The 21,190-nt window shown below is 36.2% G+C and overlaps 1 long non-coding RNA gene across 5 annotated transcripts; it reads left to right on the top strand.

The window, feature by feature from the left end:
* The first annotated feature begins 1,034 nt into the window (after positions 1-1,034).
* LOC145958254 (uncharacterized) lies at positions 1,035-19,804 on the top strand. 5 transcript variants are annotated; one of them, XR_014433947.1, is made up of 5 exons: positions 1,035-1,222; positions 1,378-1,433; positions 2,944-2,991; positions 3,131-3,449; positions 3,536-4,044. It is a non-coding gene; the product is annotated as an uncharacterized LOC145958254 (long non-coding RNA). The 5 variants fall into 5 exon arrangements; XR_014433943.1 differs by lacking the exons at positions 1,035-1,222; positions 3,536-4,044 and adding exons at positions 10,478-10,597; positions 10,680-10,981 and having other exon boundaries at positions 1,260-1,433; XR_014433946.1 differs by lacking the exons at positions 1,035-1,222; positions 3,536-4,044 and adding an exon at positions 17,835-19,804 and having other exon boundaries at positions 1,260-1,433.
* The last annotated feature ends 1,386 nt before the right edge of the window (positions 19,805-21,190 follow it).

Below are 21,190 nucleotides of genomic sequence, written 5' to 3'. Positions count from 1 at the left end.
TGTTTTTTATATAGAAAAAAATATTTAAGTCTAATTTTACTTTTAAAAGTAATATAAAAAATTATATGACAATTATATATAGACGCATATATCCTTACAAATTTTAGTCCTCTTAGTTATGGGGGGTTGCACTTTTAGACAATACCCAGGATTGACTCTTGGATAGGAACGTTGATTTATCATATTGGACATTGAATGCATATTTAAGTTAGACACATAAGAATTATGTTACACTTTTTATTTTTATGTGTTTGATAGAAATACTATTATTAAGTTTGAAAATATTGTCTCCATAAATTTTTCCATAGATGCATGTTTCTTGACTTAGTCAAATTGTTAGTTATCAATATTATGACTTTAATTAGTGTTAAATATTCATAAATTTCTCTGATTTCAACACACTTAAACCAATAAATTAGTACAAATAACCTAATAACTAAAAAAACTTGTTACTTATTATTAACTTACACTACAAAAAAAATAACCTATGCCTACAGACACTTTTACTTATAGACCTGAATTAGTGTAGGTAAAACTAAGAAAAAAAATTTACCTACCAATGTTTAATGTAGGTATAACTCAAAAATTTATACCTACTTTTGTTTGGTGCAGGCAAAACCCAATACAACTCAAAATTCTTTTACCAACAAATTGTCAATGTAGGTAAAAGCCTTTAAAGACTTATGCCTACTACTACTTCATGTAGGTAAAAAGTTTACAAGATTTATACCTACAGTTGTTTAATATAGATAAAAGTCTATTTAAAACAAATAAATAATTATATATAAGACTAATTAATTTCATAGAAAATCAATATCAATACAAACTATATAATTAAAATATGAATTAAATAATCAATAGAAGGGAAAATGATTTTAGAATAAAATGTATAAAAAGGAAGAGAAAATAATGATAGAATAGAAGTGTGATTTAAAAATAATTATAAATATAAAATGATTTTAGAAAAAATTGTGTACGAATAATAGTTATCCTCGTGCCATGTCATAGAAGTGAATAAAATGACTTATTCACTTTACACCATTCTTTCTCTGAGTACCCATTCCATAGAAGGGAAAATGTCATAGTAGCACGCATTCCTCGCTCAGTTTCGTTGGGAAAATGTCATAGTAGCACGCTTTCCTCGCTCAGTTTCATTTCTCCGTTCTGAGTCTTAGTTTGACGCACAACCTTCAAATACTTCTTCAATATTGTTTATTAACAGGTTTATCTTGCTTTTGTTTCTTCTAATCTAGGTTTTGGTTCATATAATCCCAAGTCCTCTACTTCGTTGCGCTTTACTTTTGGATTTTATCTCGTACTTTTTTTCTTCTTGAGTCTAATGTAGGATTTATTTATTGGTACTGATTTTGCTCACAGATGGCGAAAATGCACTCACAGATCCCGTGTTTGAACGTTCATCCGTTTGTCAATAGGTATTTTATATCTTCTCACTCTTGGATTCTTCCTTTGTAGATTACATTTTAAGGATCATATTTATACTCTTAGATTCTTCTTTTATAGATTTTCAATTTTGTCCATGTCCTGAAAACTGAATCATAATTGTATTTTGTTTAATATATTTGTCTGGATCTTAATACTAATAATATTTTGTTAATCTGTGTTTTATCTCTGCTTTATTTTAAGCTTCCTAATTAGTAATTACAGATTGCATTGTTTATGCACATGAAATTGGATTCTCTGTTTATGTTAAATAACCTTTTGTATTTCTATCTTTTTCTGTTTTTATCTCATTTACCTAAAAATTAAAATGAATAACTTTTTTGTATTTCTGGATGTTGAGTTGTTGATTGTAGAGGAATTCTAACTTTAGAAATGGATAATCTGATTAATTTTTATAGTTATTCATAGCATTGGTTGCCTCTATCAGTTTGTGCTTGGTCCATGTGGCTGACCTGTGGGGTTGATTTTTGTTTTCTCTATTTTTCAGTATCAATATTACTGCAGGTTTTTAAAATCTAGTACTCTAGAAATAGCTAAATCCAAAGCACCGTGGTTAATAAAATAACCTGTGAAGCACTTCTATATTTTTATATTTAATTTTTAACAATTTAATGTGTAACTGGAACATGATAAATTTAAATGAAGACTGACTGAATTTTTATCATTTTAAATACCACACAATAGGTTGGATTACTGAAAAACAACAGTTTAAAACATTATTCCTTATTATAATCCGGAAAATTTTGTTATACATTCCTTCTAAGTAACTATTTTAAAAAAGTTTTAAAAAAATTAATTTGGTTAGCTTCGGTAATTGCCTCCTTGGAACGGTTGCTTGGAAAGGAAAAGAAAAAGGAATGACATAATGTTGTTATGGTTTATAATTTCAACAGAAATTGCATAATTTTGTAATTTCTGGAACTTACAAGGTTTCTTCCTGTATATGTAGTAGTGAAATGGTTCTGCTAATATGATATGAGAATGCCAACTATTGAAATATCAAATAATAGTTAATGGCAATAAAATTGAAGTTCAAATAGGAAGTATATGTACTATGGTTAGCGCAAAACAAAGTTGTGACAGACGACATGAGTTGGTGGTTTATGTATCAATATATTTATAAACTTAAATCACTTCCCATTAACTATAATTTTAATTTATTTAAATTAAATAGATATATTGTGATCAATATACATTTACCCCAAGGAGGACATCAACTAATGTTTTCCTGTCAAGTGTAGAGTAAATGATACTAGTCAGAGTATAATAAAGGCAAGTTAAATATGGAGTTGATACCAAATAGTGATGATAATGAAATGTTGTAGAATCATAATATAGTACTTTTTGATATTAACCATTGCACTCTTGCTTTAGCTCTAACTCTATCATTTTTTCTATGTAAATGTACATTTGTTATTTCTGCCAATAAGATCTTCCGGACTCACTTTTAAAGATTAATCTACATTGCAACTTGATCACCAGGTATATATGAGTTTTTCAACTTAATCTACATTGCAGCTTGATCACCAGGTATATACGAATTTATCACTTTTATTCTATTATTGTTTTTTAGCTTGTTAAAAATTCAAAAGAAAATAGTATATATGAGTTTTTTATGTCATTCTATCACTAGTTTATTGAGGCCATTTCACTCAAAAAAAATTTACAGTTTATTATATCAAATGGATAAGAGTTGGATACATGACAACTCTCTAAATAAAGAGAAGTACATTAGAGTTGGATAAGAGCTGCATGCACCAAGTCATAGGTTCTAGGATATATACTCAAAAGTTAAAGGACCTGAAAAAAGAGGACGAGTGCGTTGTCTTGGAAAGCTTCCACGACATGCAAGTTCATACCAAAGCTCTACCATAGACAATAGGATTCAAAAATTAGAGAGTTTGCTTGGAAATCTTGTTGCTGTCCTTCAATCACGGTTTGTAGACGATCCACAGATTAATCAAGTTTTACAAGCTGTAGCTGAAGAGGTATGAATTTTTATAATGCAATTTATTTAATAACTCAAATGATATAATTATTTATAAATTAAAAAATCTTTTTTTTTCTCATTTAGATACCTATAAATGTTTCAAATGATTCTATCAGTGAAAATCATCAAGCATGTGAGTGATGATGAGGCAGGGCTTATATATAGTCAAAATTGTCTTGACGAAATGCATATAGAATCCTATACGAGCCAAGACAATTCACAAGGCAACGCATTTGCATGATTCCATGAGAATTACCAAAGAGACAACCACCAGGCCAAGACAAAAACTAGAAAAAAGGAAATATGATAGGAAGGAACCATGGTAGAAACAGTAGAAGAATACTCACTGATTCGTGCGTTAAAAAGTACTCTTTTTTTTTCCAGATCATAATTTTCTCTCTTCATGTCATGTAATTAAGACTAGTATAATAGACGTAAGGAAAACAGTATTGAAGACAAAAGAAAAAGAAATTTCTCCTCTTTCAAATATTCAACGTAACTAAATATTTAGAATCTGAATTCAACATCATTAATTAAACGATAACAATTCATCGCTAATAGATGATAGAAAATACCATTAGTTTAGTTTATTTATCTAAATTTAATTTGATATTAAATATGTCTGTTATATTTTAAGATAATATAAAATAATATTATAATATATTTTGTATATATAGTTTTATTATTTAATGAAATTTAGCAAGAACAAAATATTAAATTAGATATATCAATATATCAATTAATGAAATTTGAACTATACTTCGTATAGAGTACACATATTCTCTATAAGAGATATATACATATATGTATGTATGTATCTATGTATATATATATATATATATATATATATATATATAGGTACAATAATAATAATAATAATAAATACTTTTACCTATAGTCAGAGCATGTAAGAATAAGTTAATGACTTTTACCTACGGTCATAACATGTAAGTACAACTTAATGGTGTTTACCTATAGTAGGGGGTGTAAATATAAGTCAATGACTTTTATCCACACATATTGCAAATTGTAGGTATCTCCTATAGTGACAGTCAAATGTAATTGTTGGTAAAATTATGTCTGTAGGTAAAACTTATAGTGATAGGTTATTAGTTGTCCCTATATGCCCTCTCAAAGTTGACAACTTCAATGTCCGTAGGTCAAAGTCCATGATACCTTTACCTATGGAATTTAGATTTTTAGTGACATTTTTTGTGTGTAGGCATAAGTCATTTTTCTTGTAGTGTTAGACCAATAAACCAGTACAAATAAACTAATAACTATATAACTAATAAACTTTGTTACTTATTATTAACTTGAACTATTAAGTCATTATGAGACAATTTAAACTAAGAAAGAGCCAAACATTACAGCAACTTCAAAATATATTTTTAAGAGGCATTTTAACGGATGTAAAGGTGCATATTCCAATCCGCACCAAATATCCTTTACGTAGAGTAAATAATAAAAAATCAATTCAGTGCAACCAACATCACCAACAACAAATCTAAATCAAACTAACCACAAATAAGTAAACCAGTATTTTAATATATATATATATATATATATATATATAAAATCGAAAGATGTCCCTATGAAGCAAATCGAAAGAGAGAAGAAGATCAACACCTACCTGGAACGTATTAGGAGTCTCATTTATTCATGCTAGAGGTTGAAAAGTCGAGTAAGTCGAACGAAAACTACTCGAAAAAGCAACAAGTTATTGGAGGTTTATGACTGTTAAAATGCAGCAGGGTAACTACTAATGGTCGAATTGGAAAAAGACGTGAAACGAGTGGTTATGAGAAGTTATATTTTGGATCCACGTAATATGCTTAGTGGGTAGCGGTTATACCCCAATAATGCACACGCTTAATATTAACCGTCTCTGATTAGCCTTATAAATATGAGAAATGTATTGATTGCCAGGGTTAGAAAACTCATACTAAAACAAGAATCAGAAGCACTCTCTGCCTGCGCATATGGCTTTCGTGCGAGGAATCGTTTTTTGGTATGATTAATTCTCGGCCACTTTCCTTTTGCTTTTTAGGGGTAGAATTAGTGTAGTTCTTTCAGTTTATTTCTTTTAATCACGTAGTTATATCACTTTGGCATTGTAATTCTGGAACATTATGCAAGTTGAACCATGATTTGTATTGCAAATATCTCAATTATTCATTCTGTTCATCTTAGCATTTATGTGTATGAAAATTATTGTTTGTTAATTATTAAAGAATCTTTAGAAACAAGTAATCATCAATCTTCCTACTCCTCTTCTCGTTTTAAAAACCTCACATATCTAAATTGAAACGTTTATCGTGCTAGTTCAAGTAAAAAGAATCCATAAAACAAATTCCACCGTAAACAAATTGGCACGCCCGGTGGGACCCTTTTAAGTTACAGACATAATTGGGCTAGTTTTAGGTATGCATGTTGCATGAGACCTAGGAGTGGAAGAACCATGTCTACATCTAATAATCAGATAGAAACAAATACGAACAGTAATAATCACGTAGATGTAGAACAAGCAAACCCTAACCCCGATAATGTGACTAATGTGACCAGGGGGGCACCATCTTCCCCTGTGTTACTCGAAAATACAGCTAGGCAAACAAATGTTACTTAAGAACTAGCAAACGTCACTAGGGAATATCCCTGGGGTATGCCACAGAATTGGCGAAATACCCAACCTGTACATGTCGAAATGCCAGTACCTTATTTAGGACCAAATCCAAAAATGCACATATCCCCACAGGGGTATAATCCTGGACCGAATGGCTTGGGTTTTGTCATGCAAGACCCATATCAACATGTAGGGACAAGCCAGGAAGGGTCTTTGATTCGACAGGGTAGTTACGTACCAACTGGTATTAGCAATCAAGCCATGATGACTCTTCGACAACAGATGGACCATAGTAATCATGACATGGTCAATTTGTTGTCAACCCAAATGCATAATATTATGACTCCTCTGTATGAATTGATAAATAAAATAGGAGATAAATTAGGTGAGGGACCACCCTCGAGAGCCATGAGTGCAAATCTAAACGAAATGGATAATCCAGATGGGAATGGGATTTTTCGACAAAACGTAGGTCGACCTAATAGGAATCCTAATGACAATATAGATCAAATAGTATAAAGGATATTAAACAGACATGGATTCGATGTAGGTCGAAATGAACGTCTTTATTTTGTGTCAGCCTTCCCAGATTATGTAACTCAAGTAGAATTGCCTAAGGGAACAAAAGTCCCAAATTTTTTGAAATTCGCGGGGGAATTAACCGAATCTACAGTCGAACATATAGCTAGGTATGTAGTCAAATGTGGGGATTTAGCGAACAATGAATATTTAAAGATGAAGTATTTTCCATGTTCGTTAACTAAGCACGCTTTTACGTGGTTCACAACCTTGCCCCCTAATTCGATACACACTTGGGTTCAATTAGAAGGTAGTTTTCACGAACATTTCTTCAGAGAAGAAATGAAAGTTAGTATAGTTGATCTAATGAACATTAAGAGACAAAGCCATGAAACTTTAGATGACTATTTAAATAGGTTCAGGCAATTAAAATCTAGATGTTATACTAATATACCTGAACATGAATTAGTTAGGATTGCAGCAACAAGGTTAGATTTCTCGATACGTAAAAAATTAGTAAATGAACAGTTGAGAGATATGGCCCAGTTAGCCGAAAAGGTAAGAAGGATTGAACAAATCAAGCTAGTAAAAGAAAGATTAAGAAAATTTGATAAATTTGTTCGAAAGGAAAAAGTGGCCTATCTAGAAAATTCTGAATTAAGTGACGATCCTAATTATGAGATTTCGAGTGAGGATTTTGTGGTCAACTTAGCAGAATTGTGTCCTGGTCCTACGTACCAGTGTCAAATGTTAAAACCAGGAGATAGTATAGAAGGAAATTCGACCAAGAGATACAGTTTCGACGTTACTAAGGCTAATAAGATATTTGATATCTTATTAAAAGATAAACAAATTGTATTCCTAGAAAACCATAAAATTCCTCCATTCGAGGAAAGAAAAGGGAAGAAATTTTGTAAATATCATAATATGTATGGGAATTGGACTAATAATTGTGTACGTTTCAGGGATTTGGTCGAGAGAGCGATTACTGATGGTCGCCTTGCTTTCGAGGAAAAGGAAATGAAGGTGGACACTGATCCATTTGTTGCCCATATTGGACATGTGGAGCCAGTTTCGATGGGAGTGAATATGGTTGAAGTCAGTGTTGAAGATGAGGAAAATATCGAACCTATTTCCGATGAGAAACTCGAAGAACTGATGGACGACTTCGCCAAGGAAGAGGAACCTATCTACCCAAAAGAGGGAGATAGTTTGGTTGAATTCCTGTCGAAGAAAAAAGAAGTTGACAGGGAGGTTATGCTGTGTCCTCGATGCAGTGCTATTTTCGATAGAGCTGCGGCTAAGGCTTTCGAGGAGTCAGAAATGATGAAGAACTACAAAGCCGAGAAGCTTCGTGAGAAGGCTAAATCTACTACTGGGTTGACCATGAGGCAGGTTCACATGCCTCAATATAACGCCCCTATGGGTAGGATGGAGATGTACAATTCATCGAAGTTCGGCAATACCTTTGTGCCGAATGCAAACGTCCCAGTAGGGAAGTGGAATGCTCCTCCAAGACCAATGGGTCGAGGAAAACAGGTGATGAATTATGCTGGGAACCTAGTGCAAGGAAACCTTGGGAAACCCTCGAATATGTCTGCAGGTCCTGGAAGATTTTCAACTGGAAGTTATGGGCACGGTTTTCGACAGCCCTTTAATAACTTAACCAAAACACAATGGAGGAGACAGCAAAGGATGAGAAAGGCCACCTTTGAAGGGTTCATAGGGAACCGTTTTTCGATTCTTGTACCTCAAAAGGGGGAATCCTCTCAAAAATTCCTCGAGGATGATGAGGATATGATAACTGACTACTTCGAAAGCGGTTTCGATGACTCCTTAGAAGATATTTGCGGGATAGTCTCTATTCTGCCTTCCGAGTATGCTAGAGCTATGGAATCCATAAACGAACAAGAGGATATTCATTGAGAAGATTTCTTCAATGATCCTAACTATGAATCCAAGATCGTATGGGTCAATCAAATTCCGAGGGTCATCCCCAAATTTAATTCTGTCGCGTTCGACTCTCCCACTGAGGAAATGAAAGGACACCTGAAGCCTCTACTGCTAACATTGATGATTGAGGGGCAAGAGGTGAATAAGGTTTTGATCGACGGAGGTGCAGCTATGAATATCCTACCTAAGACAATGCTGAAAAGGTTTGGGAAATCCATGGCTGACTTGAAGCCCCATAATATATTGATATCTGACTATGCAGGAAAGTCTTCACACCCAGAAGGGATGATTCTGCTTGATGTTCAGATTGGAAGCGTGAAGAGAACCACTATGTTTATAGTGACTCCGTTGAAAGCGAACTTTAATGTCTTGCTAGGACGCGAATGGATTCACGGGGTAGGAGCTGTCCCTTTCACGTTGCATCAAAAGATCTTCTTCTGGAATGATGATGAAGGGTTGGAGGTTCTCGATGCTGACCAGAAAATGTATGAGGTTGGTATGTATTTTGTTGATCAACAATTGACAACATTTGCAAAGACCAAGCCTTTCGATGCCTACAATTTTGGAGTGATGGATGAGGAAGAAGGAATTAAGAAAACTTTTTGTTGGGATGTGAAACAAGGTTTTATAATTGGAGCCGAAAAATATTCGGCTCCAATTAAGGAATGAAGGATTGAGATCCTTATTCGAGCTACTTAGCTCGAATATCGGCCTACATGGCCGATCGAACGGCCAACATGGCCGAGGAAAGACAAGACGGGGAAGTACATATCAATGAAGTCGAGGATGATGAAAATAGCACGGACGCTTTGGCCGAAGAAAAACAAAAAAAGAAAGAGGGAATAGATTTCGAGGTCAAAAAGAAGTAAGAAAAAAAAAACAAAAGAAAGAGGATGTAGACTTCGAGGTCGAAAAGAAGGAAGAAAAAGAAAAAACAGAGAAAAAACAAGGGGACCAGGCCGTCTCGAAACAAACAGAAAAAGAAAAAATGGAAATTAAAATGGACCAGGAGGTCGAAAAATTGAAAGAAGATAAAGAGCAAGAGTCAGAATTTAAACTAGATTGTATTTTCGATGATTCACCGTTGGGATTCGAAAGAGCAGCCAGAGATGATCATAAGTTGGAATCTCAGGATCCACACGAGGAAATCAATTTGGGAACAGTCGAAAATAGAAAAGTAACTTACATTAGCAAGCTCTTGCAAAGGGAATTAAAGGAGGAACTAATTCGAGTACTGAATGATTATAAAGATTGCTTTGCATGGGATTACGATGAAATTCCAAGATTAGATCGAGAATTGGTAGAGCATAGGCTACCCATGATCCCTGGAAAGAAACCACTGAAACAAAGCCCTCGAAGGTTCGCTCCTGAAGTAATTGGAAAAATCAAGGAAGAAATCGAGAGATTACTGAAAGAAAAGTTCATCAGAACTTCAAGATATGCTGAGTGGATATCAAATGTCGTGTCTGTTATAAAAAAGAATGGAAAACTCAGAGTATGTATCAACTTTCGAGATCCTAATGCACCAACCCTCAAAAATGAATATCCTATGCCCATTGCTGAAACTATGATAGACGCTGTTGCAGATAATGAAATTATGAGTTTACTTGACGGTTATTCTGGATATAACCAAATTTATATTGCAGCTAATGATGTATCGAAAACTTCTTTTCGATGTCCAAGTGCTTTAGGCATCTACGAATGGGTGATGATGCCATTCAGATTAAAAAATGCAGGTGCCACTTATCAGAGGGCAATGAATTTAATATTCCATGATTTAATTGGTAAGTTTGTACAAGTATATATTGATGATATAATTGTCGGGTCAAAACAAAAGGAGGATCACCTAAGCCATTTAAAATTATCTTTTGAGAGAATGAGAAAACATGGTTTAAAAATGAATCCACTAAAATGTGCTTTTGGTGTTACAGCGGAAGAATTTCTGGGGTTTGTCATACACCAGAAAGGGATCGAAGTGAATCGAAACAAGACCAAAGCTATCATGGAGACTAAACCTCTATCGAACAAGAAAGAACTTCAATCTCTCCTAGGTAAAATAAACTTTCTGAGAAGACTTATATCGAACTTGTCTGGTAAAACTAAAGTGTTTTCTCCTCTTTTACGTTTAAAAAGGGAGCAAGAATTTCGATGGAATGAAGAGCACCAGAAAGCGTTCGAGGAAATCAAAGTTTATTTGGCTCATCCTCTAGTGCTTGCACCACTCTCTAAAGGGAAGCAACTGAAGTTGTATATTTCAGCTAGCGATTCGACCATTGCGGGCATGCTGGTGCAAGATGATGATAATGGCATCGAAAGAGTCATCTTATTTAAGTCGAATGTTAGTAGGGGCAGAAATTAGATATACTCTTTTAGAGAAATTATGTTTAAGTCTTTATGTTGCTTGTACAAAGTTGAAATATTATATTAGGCCTTGTGATGTTGTAATATTTTGTCAAAGTAATGTGATTAAGTATATGTTGTGTAAACCTGTTTTACATTCTCGAGTTGGCAAATGGGCACTTGCGTTAACTGAGTACTCGTTAACTTTCGAGCCTTTAAAAGAAACTAAGGGACAAATAATTGCAGACTTTCTTGCAGATCACTCGAAAGAAACTGAAGAAGTTACTTTTTTAACCACCAAGTCCTGGCAATTATTTTTCGATGGCTCGAAACACGAATTAGGCACTGAGATAGGTCTTTTAATCATTTCTCCATAAGGATTCCCGACTAAATTATCATTAAAACAAACAAGGGATACTCGAATAATGAAACTGAGTACCAGGCATTAATAACGGGACTCGAAATTCTCAAAGAGTTAGGTGCTAGAAAATTATCAATTCGAGGTGATTCACAACTAGTCATCAAACAATTAACTGAAGAGTATAAGTGTGTAAACGAAAAATTAATTGAATTCAAAACTCGAGCTGTACAGTTGCTTAATGCGTTTGATGAAGTTGAGTTACAACATATTCCTCGAGACTCGAATACCATCGCAAATGAATTGGCCCAGATAGCATCCGGGTATAAGGTAAGTAAAGAATGTCTCGAGTATCTTATTCATACTGAAAACGAATTGATAGGCCATCTAGAGACTTTAAGTGTTGGTTCTTCGAGTCAACAAGATTGGAGAAGCAAATTGGTCGAATATTTGCAAAATCCCAATTTGAAGGTCGAAAGAAAAATCAGACTCCAAGCCCTCAATTACGTCTTGCTGAATAATGAATTATATAAAAGAGGTTTCGATGGAGTTTTATTCAAATGCCTTGGAAATCATGAAAGTTATATAGCTATGGCAGAAATACATGAAGGCATCTGTGGAGCACATCAAGCAGGTGAAAAGATGAAATGGGTGTTGTCGAGAAAAGGTTTTTATTGGCCAACTATGATTAAAGATTGTATCGAATTCGCAAAAAGTTGTGAAGAATGTCAAAAACATGGACCAATACAAAAGGTACCTGCAAGTGAACTGCATTCGATTATTAAGCCTTGGCCATTTCGAGGTTGGGCAATTGATATAATAGGGCAAATACATCCACCTTCCTCGAAAAATCATAAATATATATTGGTGGCCATAGATTATTTTACAAAATGGGTTGAAGTTATTCCTTTAAAAGAAGTCGAGCAAAAAGATATAATCGATTTTGTCGAAGATCATATTATTACAAGGTTTGGGATTCCCCAAACAATCACTTCTGATCAAGGCACAGTGTTTACAGGTCGAAAAGTTGCTCAATATGCTGAATCTCAAGGAATTAAATGGATGACTTCTACACCATATTATACACAAGCAAATGGTCAAGTAGAAGCCGCGAATAAAATGGTGATTGGTTTAATAAGGAAACATATCTCGGGCAAGCCTCGAAACTAGCATGAGACTCTTGTTCAAGTATTATGGGCTTACAGAAATTCTCCGAGAGATGCTACAAAAACTACCCCATATAAACTAGTGTACGGGCACGAGGCTATTTGATGGAACTAGTTGAAGTAGATTGATGTTTCTTCAAGAGTTCCATGCTAAGGACCGAAATGCCTTGAGGTTTACTCCTTAAGATCTCTGAAATCTCCTTTGAAGAAGCTTCAATGGAGGTGAAGTCTATGAAGAAGGTTCGGCCACTCCTTAAGCTTGTGAAGGAAGCTTTAGGAACCAAGCCAAAAGTAGAAGCACTTTTAGAGAATCCTTAGAGTGAGGGTTCTCTTTGGTTTTTGTGACTCTTGAGTGGGAGAGAAATTCAGATTATATTTCTCAAATTTGTCAAAAGTGAGTACATAGGAAGTATTTACAAATATATAGAGAAAAGGTAGCTTCTAGGAGAAGCTAACCTTAACCATGGTTCACTAGGAACCATGGTAAGGTTTACTTAACTCCCTACGGTTTAGCAAGCTTACAAGGGAAGCTAACCTTGACCATGGTTCACTTAAGAACCATGGTAAGGTAAGTGATGGAGGACCATCCTTGGTACTTCACTTCATGTGAGACCCATCACATGGTTCATGGCTATGGCCAATTTGATTAGTATAGGATTATTTTATTTTCCAATTTTACCCTTGTATTTTGGGGTATTTTAGTCATAGGATTTATTTTCTTTGTATTTCCCATTTTACCCTTGTATTATGGGGTGCTTTAGATGATTAGGGTTTTAATTTTGGGCTAGGGTGTTTTAGTGAGGAGGTGACGCATTTTTGGTGAGTCTTGGACATATTTTTGGTGTTAGAAAGGCTTAGGCCCAAGTGGAGGGCAAAGGTTGCATGGACTTATCATGCACCTAGTTGTAGCCAATCTAACCCCTTAGATTCCATCCTTGGCCACCAAGTAGCATCTAGGGTTCATTTGGCATTGCATTTGGAGTGCATTTGCCTTGTGAATTTCGGCCATGCATTGCTCCAAATGCAACCCTAGATGCCTCCCCTCCTATAAATACCCAACACCCCACCACTTGTAAATACTTTGGATTATATAGATTTTGAGTGAGCATTCTTATGCCTCAACGTCTCATCCTTAGTCCCTAGGGTAAGTTTCGGCTATCCCCCTCCTATCTCCACCCTTGGAGAGTAGGAAACCTAGAGTGGCCTCCACCTACCTTGGAGTGAGCCAACTTTGGGCACCCAAACACCACCACCCTAAGTGCTTCCGCCCAAACACCATCATTTTCACGCCAACTTCCTTTTCTTCACCATACACCTTCCTTTTGTCTACCTTGTTGAACCTAGATCAAGGGCCAAGGCTTTCTCCCTTCAATCCCTACGTCATTCATGGAAGGAGGAATCCATCAAGTGGTATCAAGAGCCAAGGTTCTTCAAGGGTAACATCTAGTCTTTTCTTGTCTCCTTGAGTCTTTTTTTTTGCTTTCGGTCATTCCTTCTTCTTGTTCTTCTTTGTGTGGCCGAATAGCTTTTGGTTCATGTTCTTGTCCTTGTGAACCTTCCTTTAACATTTTAGGATTCCATTATTAGGTGTTGCCATGTTTTTCTAAATTTTAGGTTGAGTCTCACATGAAAATACCATGAATATGCTTTTCATTTTTGAATCCACCTAAAAGTTTTGTCTTTGTATGTTTCCTATATTTTGTCCACATAAATTCTATGTATGTGCCAAACACTTTGCATGAAACACATCAACAAAATATGCCATCTTGCATTACATAGTGGGCGTGACATATATGAACCATCTAGGAGTCATTCATGCATGCTATTTAGTCCTAGCATGTTCTAAGTGATTTTGTGATTTCCATGTGTAAACATTTCCTTGCACATGCATAACCGCCCACTCTCCCTTGCATTCTCACTTGATTTGGTTGTCTTTCTATGCCAAAAGAAACCCTAAAAGAATCTAAGAGGTGTGATGAAATTTGGTGCATAACAACTTGTGCTAAAAAGAACAAAACCAATTCCACTCAAAAATATTCCCTAAGGACCTCTAAATTCACGCCACTTGTCCTACTCTTTCTCTTCTAAAATTTGACCTAAATTTACCACCCACAAGTGCAAAACCTAAGCAACATTGGACTAGACATTGAAAAAAAAATTGGACCCAAGGACTATTAAACAAAAGTTGACGTGAAAAATAGAACAAAAAAAAAAGGTATAAAAAAAAAAGTTTGGACCAAAAAGGACTTGTTGCTAAACTTGTGGACTTGGACCATTACCTTTGCTTTGGAGTTGGACTTGTGACCTTTTTGACCTTATTTTGGGACCTTAATTTTGGCTGGACCGAAACACATAAAGGACTTAATCAAGTGGACTAAACACTAACCTAATTCTAGTGCCTTTCTAGGATTACTCTTTGTGTGCTTCCTTTCTTTGATTGAGTCTTAATTTTTTTGCTTGTCTTTCTTGGCCTCTTTTGTTTTGTCTCCATAAATTCTCTCTGAGTTTAGCCTTTCCTAATTGTGCTTTTCAGTTTTATTTCTTGGACTCTTGCTTTGGGTTGGTTTCATTTTGATTGTAGGTGAAAAACCACTCTAGTCAATTTTCACACCTTTGGTGGATTTGAGTGGAGGGGTGAACCGAATCCAAGCCTAGCCTTTGGAGGGATTTACACCACATAAAAAGGAGTGAACAAACACTTGGAGAGGTCTAACAAATTTGCTCATTGTGAAGGAACCCAAGTGGAGGAGTTTGAAGACTTAAATTCTTGTTTTGCATAATTTTTGCTTGAAATTTTCTATTTTCGGCCTCTTTGTTTTTGGCCTTGGTTTCATTCTTTTGGTTTGTAATTTGGCCATTTCTAAACCTCTTCAACTTGGTTTTATTTCGTGCAGTTGAAGGTGATTTGAAAACCTTCACCTAGGACCTCGACTAGAACATGTTTTAAGTGCTTTCCTTTTGCATGTTTTAGAGCTTTTGGTAGCATAATTGTTTAGGATTTTATCTTTGTCTCCAAATCCGTTTAGAAGGCTTGCTTTGGCCTACTAGGGGTAACGTGCACACACACACTTTATTGTTGTGCCAACTTGTTTTTGTGAGAAAAGTAGCAAAAGGCTTAGTGATTTTTACTTGATAGGGCTTGGTTATTAAGTGATTCATTGTAGTCCACCTCCCCTTGAAAGTTCATTTTGTACACTTAGGCCTTTTTCCTACCTATCTTGCACCTTGAAAACCTTTTGTGAAAACTCTTTTATCACTCACTCTTTGTGAAAACATTTTCAAAACCTTTTTGAAAACAATTTGTGAAAACCTTTTCTTGATCAAAGATGAGTGATCATTCTAGTGTCCATGGTCATAACTCTTGTAGTACTAGGTCTAGTGTTAGGGATGAACATAGGCAACTCAAAGAGTACCTAAGAAAAAAAGAAGAGGAAAATATAAAAAGAGAGGAAGAGTTGAGAAGAAAAGAAAAAGAGTTTGAAAAAAATAATGAAGAAATAAAAAGATTGCTTGCTAGGCTAGTTGTGGGAGGAGAGGCTAGTGGTTCAAGACCAAGAGTCACTTCTCCTCAACCCTCAAGAGGAAAGAGGCATATGCATGCAAGTGTTCATGAGGAGGAAGGGCATCATACCCAACCTCCAAGTGATATCTTCTTTAGTAGTCATCACAATGATGACTACTATCAAAGACCCCCAAGGCATCATAGACATAGGGAGTCTTTCAATAGGGAACCTAACATCACTCTTCCCCCATTTCATGGCAAAGATAATGTTGAAAGTTATTTAGATTGGGAAATGAAAGTTGAACAACTATTTTCTTGCCATGGAGTGAGTGAAGAGAGAAAGGTTTCTTTGGCAACCCTTAGCTTCCAAGGGCATGCCATGTATTGGTGGACCTCCTTAGAAAAAGAAAGAAGAATAAACCATGAGCCTCCAATTCAATATTGGAATGAGCTCCGTAGTGCCTTAAGAAGGAGGCATATTCCTCCATACTATGACCGAGAGCTTATGGACAAGCTACAAAGATTGAAACAAGGGTCCTCTAGTGTGGAAGAATATAGGCAATCTATGGAGTTGTTAATGATGAGGGCTGGGATTAGGGAGGAAGAGAGGACCACAATCTCTAGATTTCAAAGTGGTCTTAATCTTGAGATAAGAGACAAAGTTGAACTTCTACCTTATAGGGATTTGAATGAACTTGTTCAACTTTGTTCAAGAGTGGAGCATCAACTTACAAGAAAACCTTTTCGAAAAGACTCCACTCCCTCTTATTCCAAGAGTTTTAAGAAGGAGGGCCACTCTTCCCTACCTTATCCCAAGGAAGAAAAAGAAAAAGAAAAAGAAAAACCATCTTTTAAGGCATCTTCCAAAGACACTAAAACAAGTGACATCAAGTGTTTCAAGTGTCTTGGCCGTGGGCACATTGCTTCACAATGTCCCACCAAAAAAACCATGCTTTTAAAGGGCCAAGATCACTATAGTAGCCTTGATGAAGCTACTTCCTCATCTTCAAGTGATGAAGAAGAAGTTTTAGCATCCGAGGAAGAAATCTTACCTTGTGAAGGAGACCTATTGTTGGTTAGAAGGCTCCTTAACAATCAAACTAGTGAAATTGACCAATCACAACGAGAGAACTTGTTTCAAACAAAATGCAAGGTCTTAGAAAGTACTTGTTCTCTCATTATCGATAGTGGGTCTACTTCTAATTGTTGTAGTACTAGATTGGTTGATAAGCTAGCCTTAACTACAAAACCTCATCCTAAACCTTACAAAATGCAATGGATCAATGAGGAAAGAGGTGTTGTAGTCAACCAACAAGCAAGCATACCAATCTCTATTGGCAAATATCAAGAAGAAGTTTTGTGTGACATAGTGCCATTAGAGGTTAGTCATGTCTTGCTTGGAAGGCCATGGCAATTTGACAAGCACATAATCCATGATGGCCTCACCAATAAAATAAGTTTCCAACACCTAGGTAAGAAGTTTGTGTGGTGTCCTCTATCACCCTCTCAAGTGAATAAGGACCAACTCAAACTCAAGGCTAAGAAAGATGATGAAGAGAAAAGCAAAAACAAAAAGAAAAAGAAAAGAAAAGAAAAAAAGAAGTTTTCCTTTGAAAACAAAGGGCTAGGTTCAAAAGAACCTTAACCCTTGTGCCATCCTCCTTCTTTTGGTGCCAAAGAAAGATGGCAATGGAGGATGAGCACCTTTTTAAAAGCCATCATTGCATAAAAGGCACCCAATCCCTAAGATAGATGATTTGGTGAATGAATTGCATGGGGCCAATAATTTAAATGGTGATGCCTCTTTGGCTCTCTCCTTTCCCTAGCACTTTCATTCAACAAATTGTGTACTTAAGGATTGCATCGCTAAAGTTTTAGTATTTGTTTTACTTCCCTAATTGTGGTTTCACATTTTTTTGAAGGATCAATGGAATGGAAGAGCTTAAAGATTTGAGGTCAAATCCTTCTCAAGAAGGAGGGTATGATGGAGGACCATCCTTGGTACTTCACTTCATGTGAGACCCATCACATGGTTCATGGCTATGGCCAATTTGATTAGTATAGGATTATTTTATTTCCAATTTTACCCTTGTATTTTAGGGTATTTTAGTCATAGGATTTATTTTCTTTGTATTTCCCATTTTACCCTTGTATTATGGGGTGCTTTAGATGATTAGGGTTTTAATTTTGGGCTAGGGTGTTTTAGTGAGGAGGTGACGCATTTTTGGTGAGTCTTGGACATATTTTTGGTGTTAGAAAAGCTTAGGCCCAAGTGGAGGGCAAAGGTTGCATGGACTTATCATGCACCTAGTTGTAGCCAATCTAACCCCTTAGATTCCATCCTTGGCCACCAAGTAGCATCTAGGGTTCATTTGGCATTGCATTTGGAGTGCATTTGCCTTGTGAATTTCGGCCATGCATTGCTCCAAATGCAACCCTAGATGCCTCCCCTCCTATAAATACCCAACACCCCACCACTTGTAAATACTTTGGATTATATAGATTTTGAGTGAGCATTCTTATGCCTCAACGTCTCATCCTTAGTCCCTAGGGTAAGTTTCGGCTATCCCCCTCCTATCTCCACCCTTGGAGAGTAGGAAACCTAGAGTGGCCTCCACCTACCTTGGAGTGAGCCAACTTTGGGCACCCAAACACCACCACCCTAAGTGCTTCCGCCCAAACACCATCATTTTCACGCCAACTTCCTTTTCTTCACCATACACCTTCCTTTTGTCTACCTTGTTGAACCTAGATCAAGGGCCAAGGCTTTCTCCCTTCAATCCCTACGTCATTCATGGAAGGAGGAATCCATCAGTAAGCTTACCTTACTTGAGTTTAGAAGCTTGCAAGGCAAGCTTCAAAACTCAAGAAGAACAACTAGGAAATTCGGCCAAGGAGACTTAAGAGAGCTAGGCGGCCTTGAACACATTTTGCTCCTTGAATTAATTTGAAAAATCTTGATTTGGTTTAGTTAGGTTCATCATATGATGATGAGACCTAGCTAAATCAAATCTATGAAAAATTAGGAGCAAAATGAGTCCAATATGCAAAATTTAGCCTAGGCCCAACTCAGGCCCAATTTCTAGTCACACCTCAAGCTTTGCTAAATGTTACCCCCTTTTCCCTACTGAAAAAATATAAAATGAATGTATCATCTAGGGAGGTTAAATGGAGTTAAACTCTCCAAGTAACCTACCTTAAAAAAAATATACAATCACTAGGAAAAAGCAAATAAAGTGCCTCACAATACAAAGGCAAAAATAACCTATACAAAATACTATGCATGAACTGTACAATATAAACAAGTAGAACTAAGGCCTTCTCTTCATGATAGAGCATTCCAAGTGAAGATTACCTTGGGCCTAACAAGCCCATTAGTCTTCTCAAGATCCAGCTCTTCTTGTATCCTCCTAGCCATAGCTCTGGTCACTGGGCCCTTGGCCCATGGTCTATCACTATTCTTCCTATAGATATCAACTTGCAATCAATTCATATATAGAAACAAAATGAATTACCTATTGAGGATTATTGGAATTTATTGTATGATGAATTGATTTCTTTAGAGGAAGAAAGATTAATTACATTGCAAAACCTTGTTCAACAAAAAGAAAGAGTCGAGAAGTCATACAATAAGAGGGTCAAAGCACAATGATTTCGAGTCCCATAGACCAGAAATCTCGATACTTAGGGAAGTGGTCTTATAATTGGGAAGGCCCATTTATAGTCGAGCAAGTATATTCGAACAATGCATATGTTATTAAAGAGATAAATTCGAATGTAAGCAAAGTAATGAATGGAAAATACTTAAAATGCTTTCATAGAAGGGCAGAATAATGAGTAATTGTTCAATACAGGCCAAAGATCAAAAAAAGGAAAATCTAATTATTACAATATTTGGACTTGAAATCTTTGAAGGCTTTGTAAGCTTCTTCCAAGCTTTGCCTTCGAGAAGAACACTGAGCTTCTAGATGCTTCTTTTGTTCCAGTGTCTTCGCAAGCCTGGAAGATATGACCTTGCCGTCCTCCTTGAGACCTGTTTGACGTTGCTTGATTTCTTGACTTTGGACTTTTATAGCATCCTTCTTCGAGTGAGTTTTATCTAATTCATGTTCCAAAGCCTTGATAGTTTTTTCTATATCTCCCTCCTCTTTTTGCAATTTTTGCAAAGAAGAAATCATTTCTTCCCTTGATTTCTTGATAGAAATCAACTCATTACGGAGGTTCTCAAGCTTAGCACGGTCCTCCTCGCTTTCGACCTCAACCTGGGCTACTTCCTGAAATGTAGAGGACCATTGAGCTCGAAGGTCCCTGTCGCCACCGGCCCGAAACGGGCTTTCGGCATTCGCGAAGGATGGTTGGACTCTTTTATTTGTTTAAAAATATGGATTGCTAGAATGACTTATTCTCAAACTGAGACCTCGTCAAACGAGCAATTTTATTAAAAGGCTCACCAATCCATGTTAATCCCAAGCGGGACCCTCCATAGATTAGCGGTTTTCATAAAAAGGAAGGGTTCATGGAGTCGCCACCAATGTTTTACTCAAAACATTGGAAAAAGGGATAAGGCAATTGATTTTATAAATCAACTTCGGCCATTACAACCAGAGTTGGGTAAGGGAGTCGGTTACGCGTGGGGAAGGTGTTAGCACCCCACAGCGCCCCTTTCGGGTTCCCTATGACAGATTATTTATTGAATAATAATGCAAAATTACTAAATTACCCCTATTTATTATAAGCAATTATGAATTAACTATCTACATGATGACAGTTTAAATATGTACACAGAAAGCAGTAAAAGGAAGGTCTTAAGAAGAAACCTTTGAAGCGTGCTTTTATATTCAAATAAAACTGGGAAGCTTTTTGGCGTTCCCTCGCTCTTACAAGCCCGCTCGCTTCCTCCTATAAAATTTTGACTATGGAAATCCGGAGGATTTCCTTTCGACTAAGTTCGAATCTCCAAACTAAATGCTCGGAATTCCAGAACTTCGTCGGATCAACTCCCAGAGAGATTTCTAGGGCAGAACACTGCTCAAAAACCCCAGAAAACTCAAGGAGGGAGTCAAAACTCTGTGGAAAAGTGTCCAATGACGTCCAAATGACGTCGTATTTATAGGGAACAGGCGCAATACGGTCCCTGGAATCAATACGGCCCGTATTGAAGTTTTGAACTTCAATACGGCCGTATTGAGTTCAGTGCGGCCGTATTGAAGTTCAGAAACTTCAATACGGCCGTATTGAGTTCAGTGCGGCCGTATTGAAGTTCAGAAACTTCAATACG

Source organism: Cajanus cajan, chromosome 5, assembly GCF_000230855.2.
Source record: "Cajanus cajan strain Asha chromosome 5, NIPB_CcT2T_4, whole genome shotgun sequence".
Classification (NCBI taxonomy): Eukaryota; Viridiplantae; Streptophyta; class Magnoliopsida; order Fabales; family Fabaceae; genus Cajanus; species Cajanus cajan.
The sequence above is the reverse complement of the archived record's forward strand: the minus strand, read 5'-3'. Positions and strand labels throughout refer to the sequence as shown.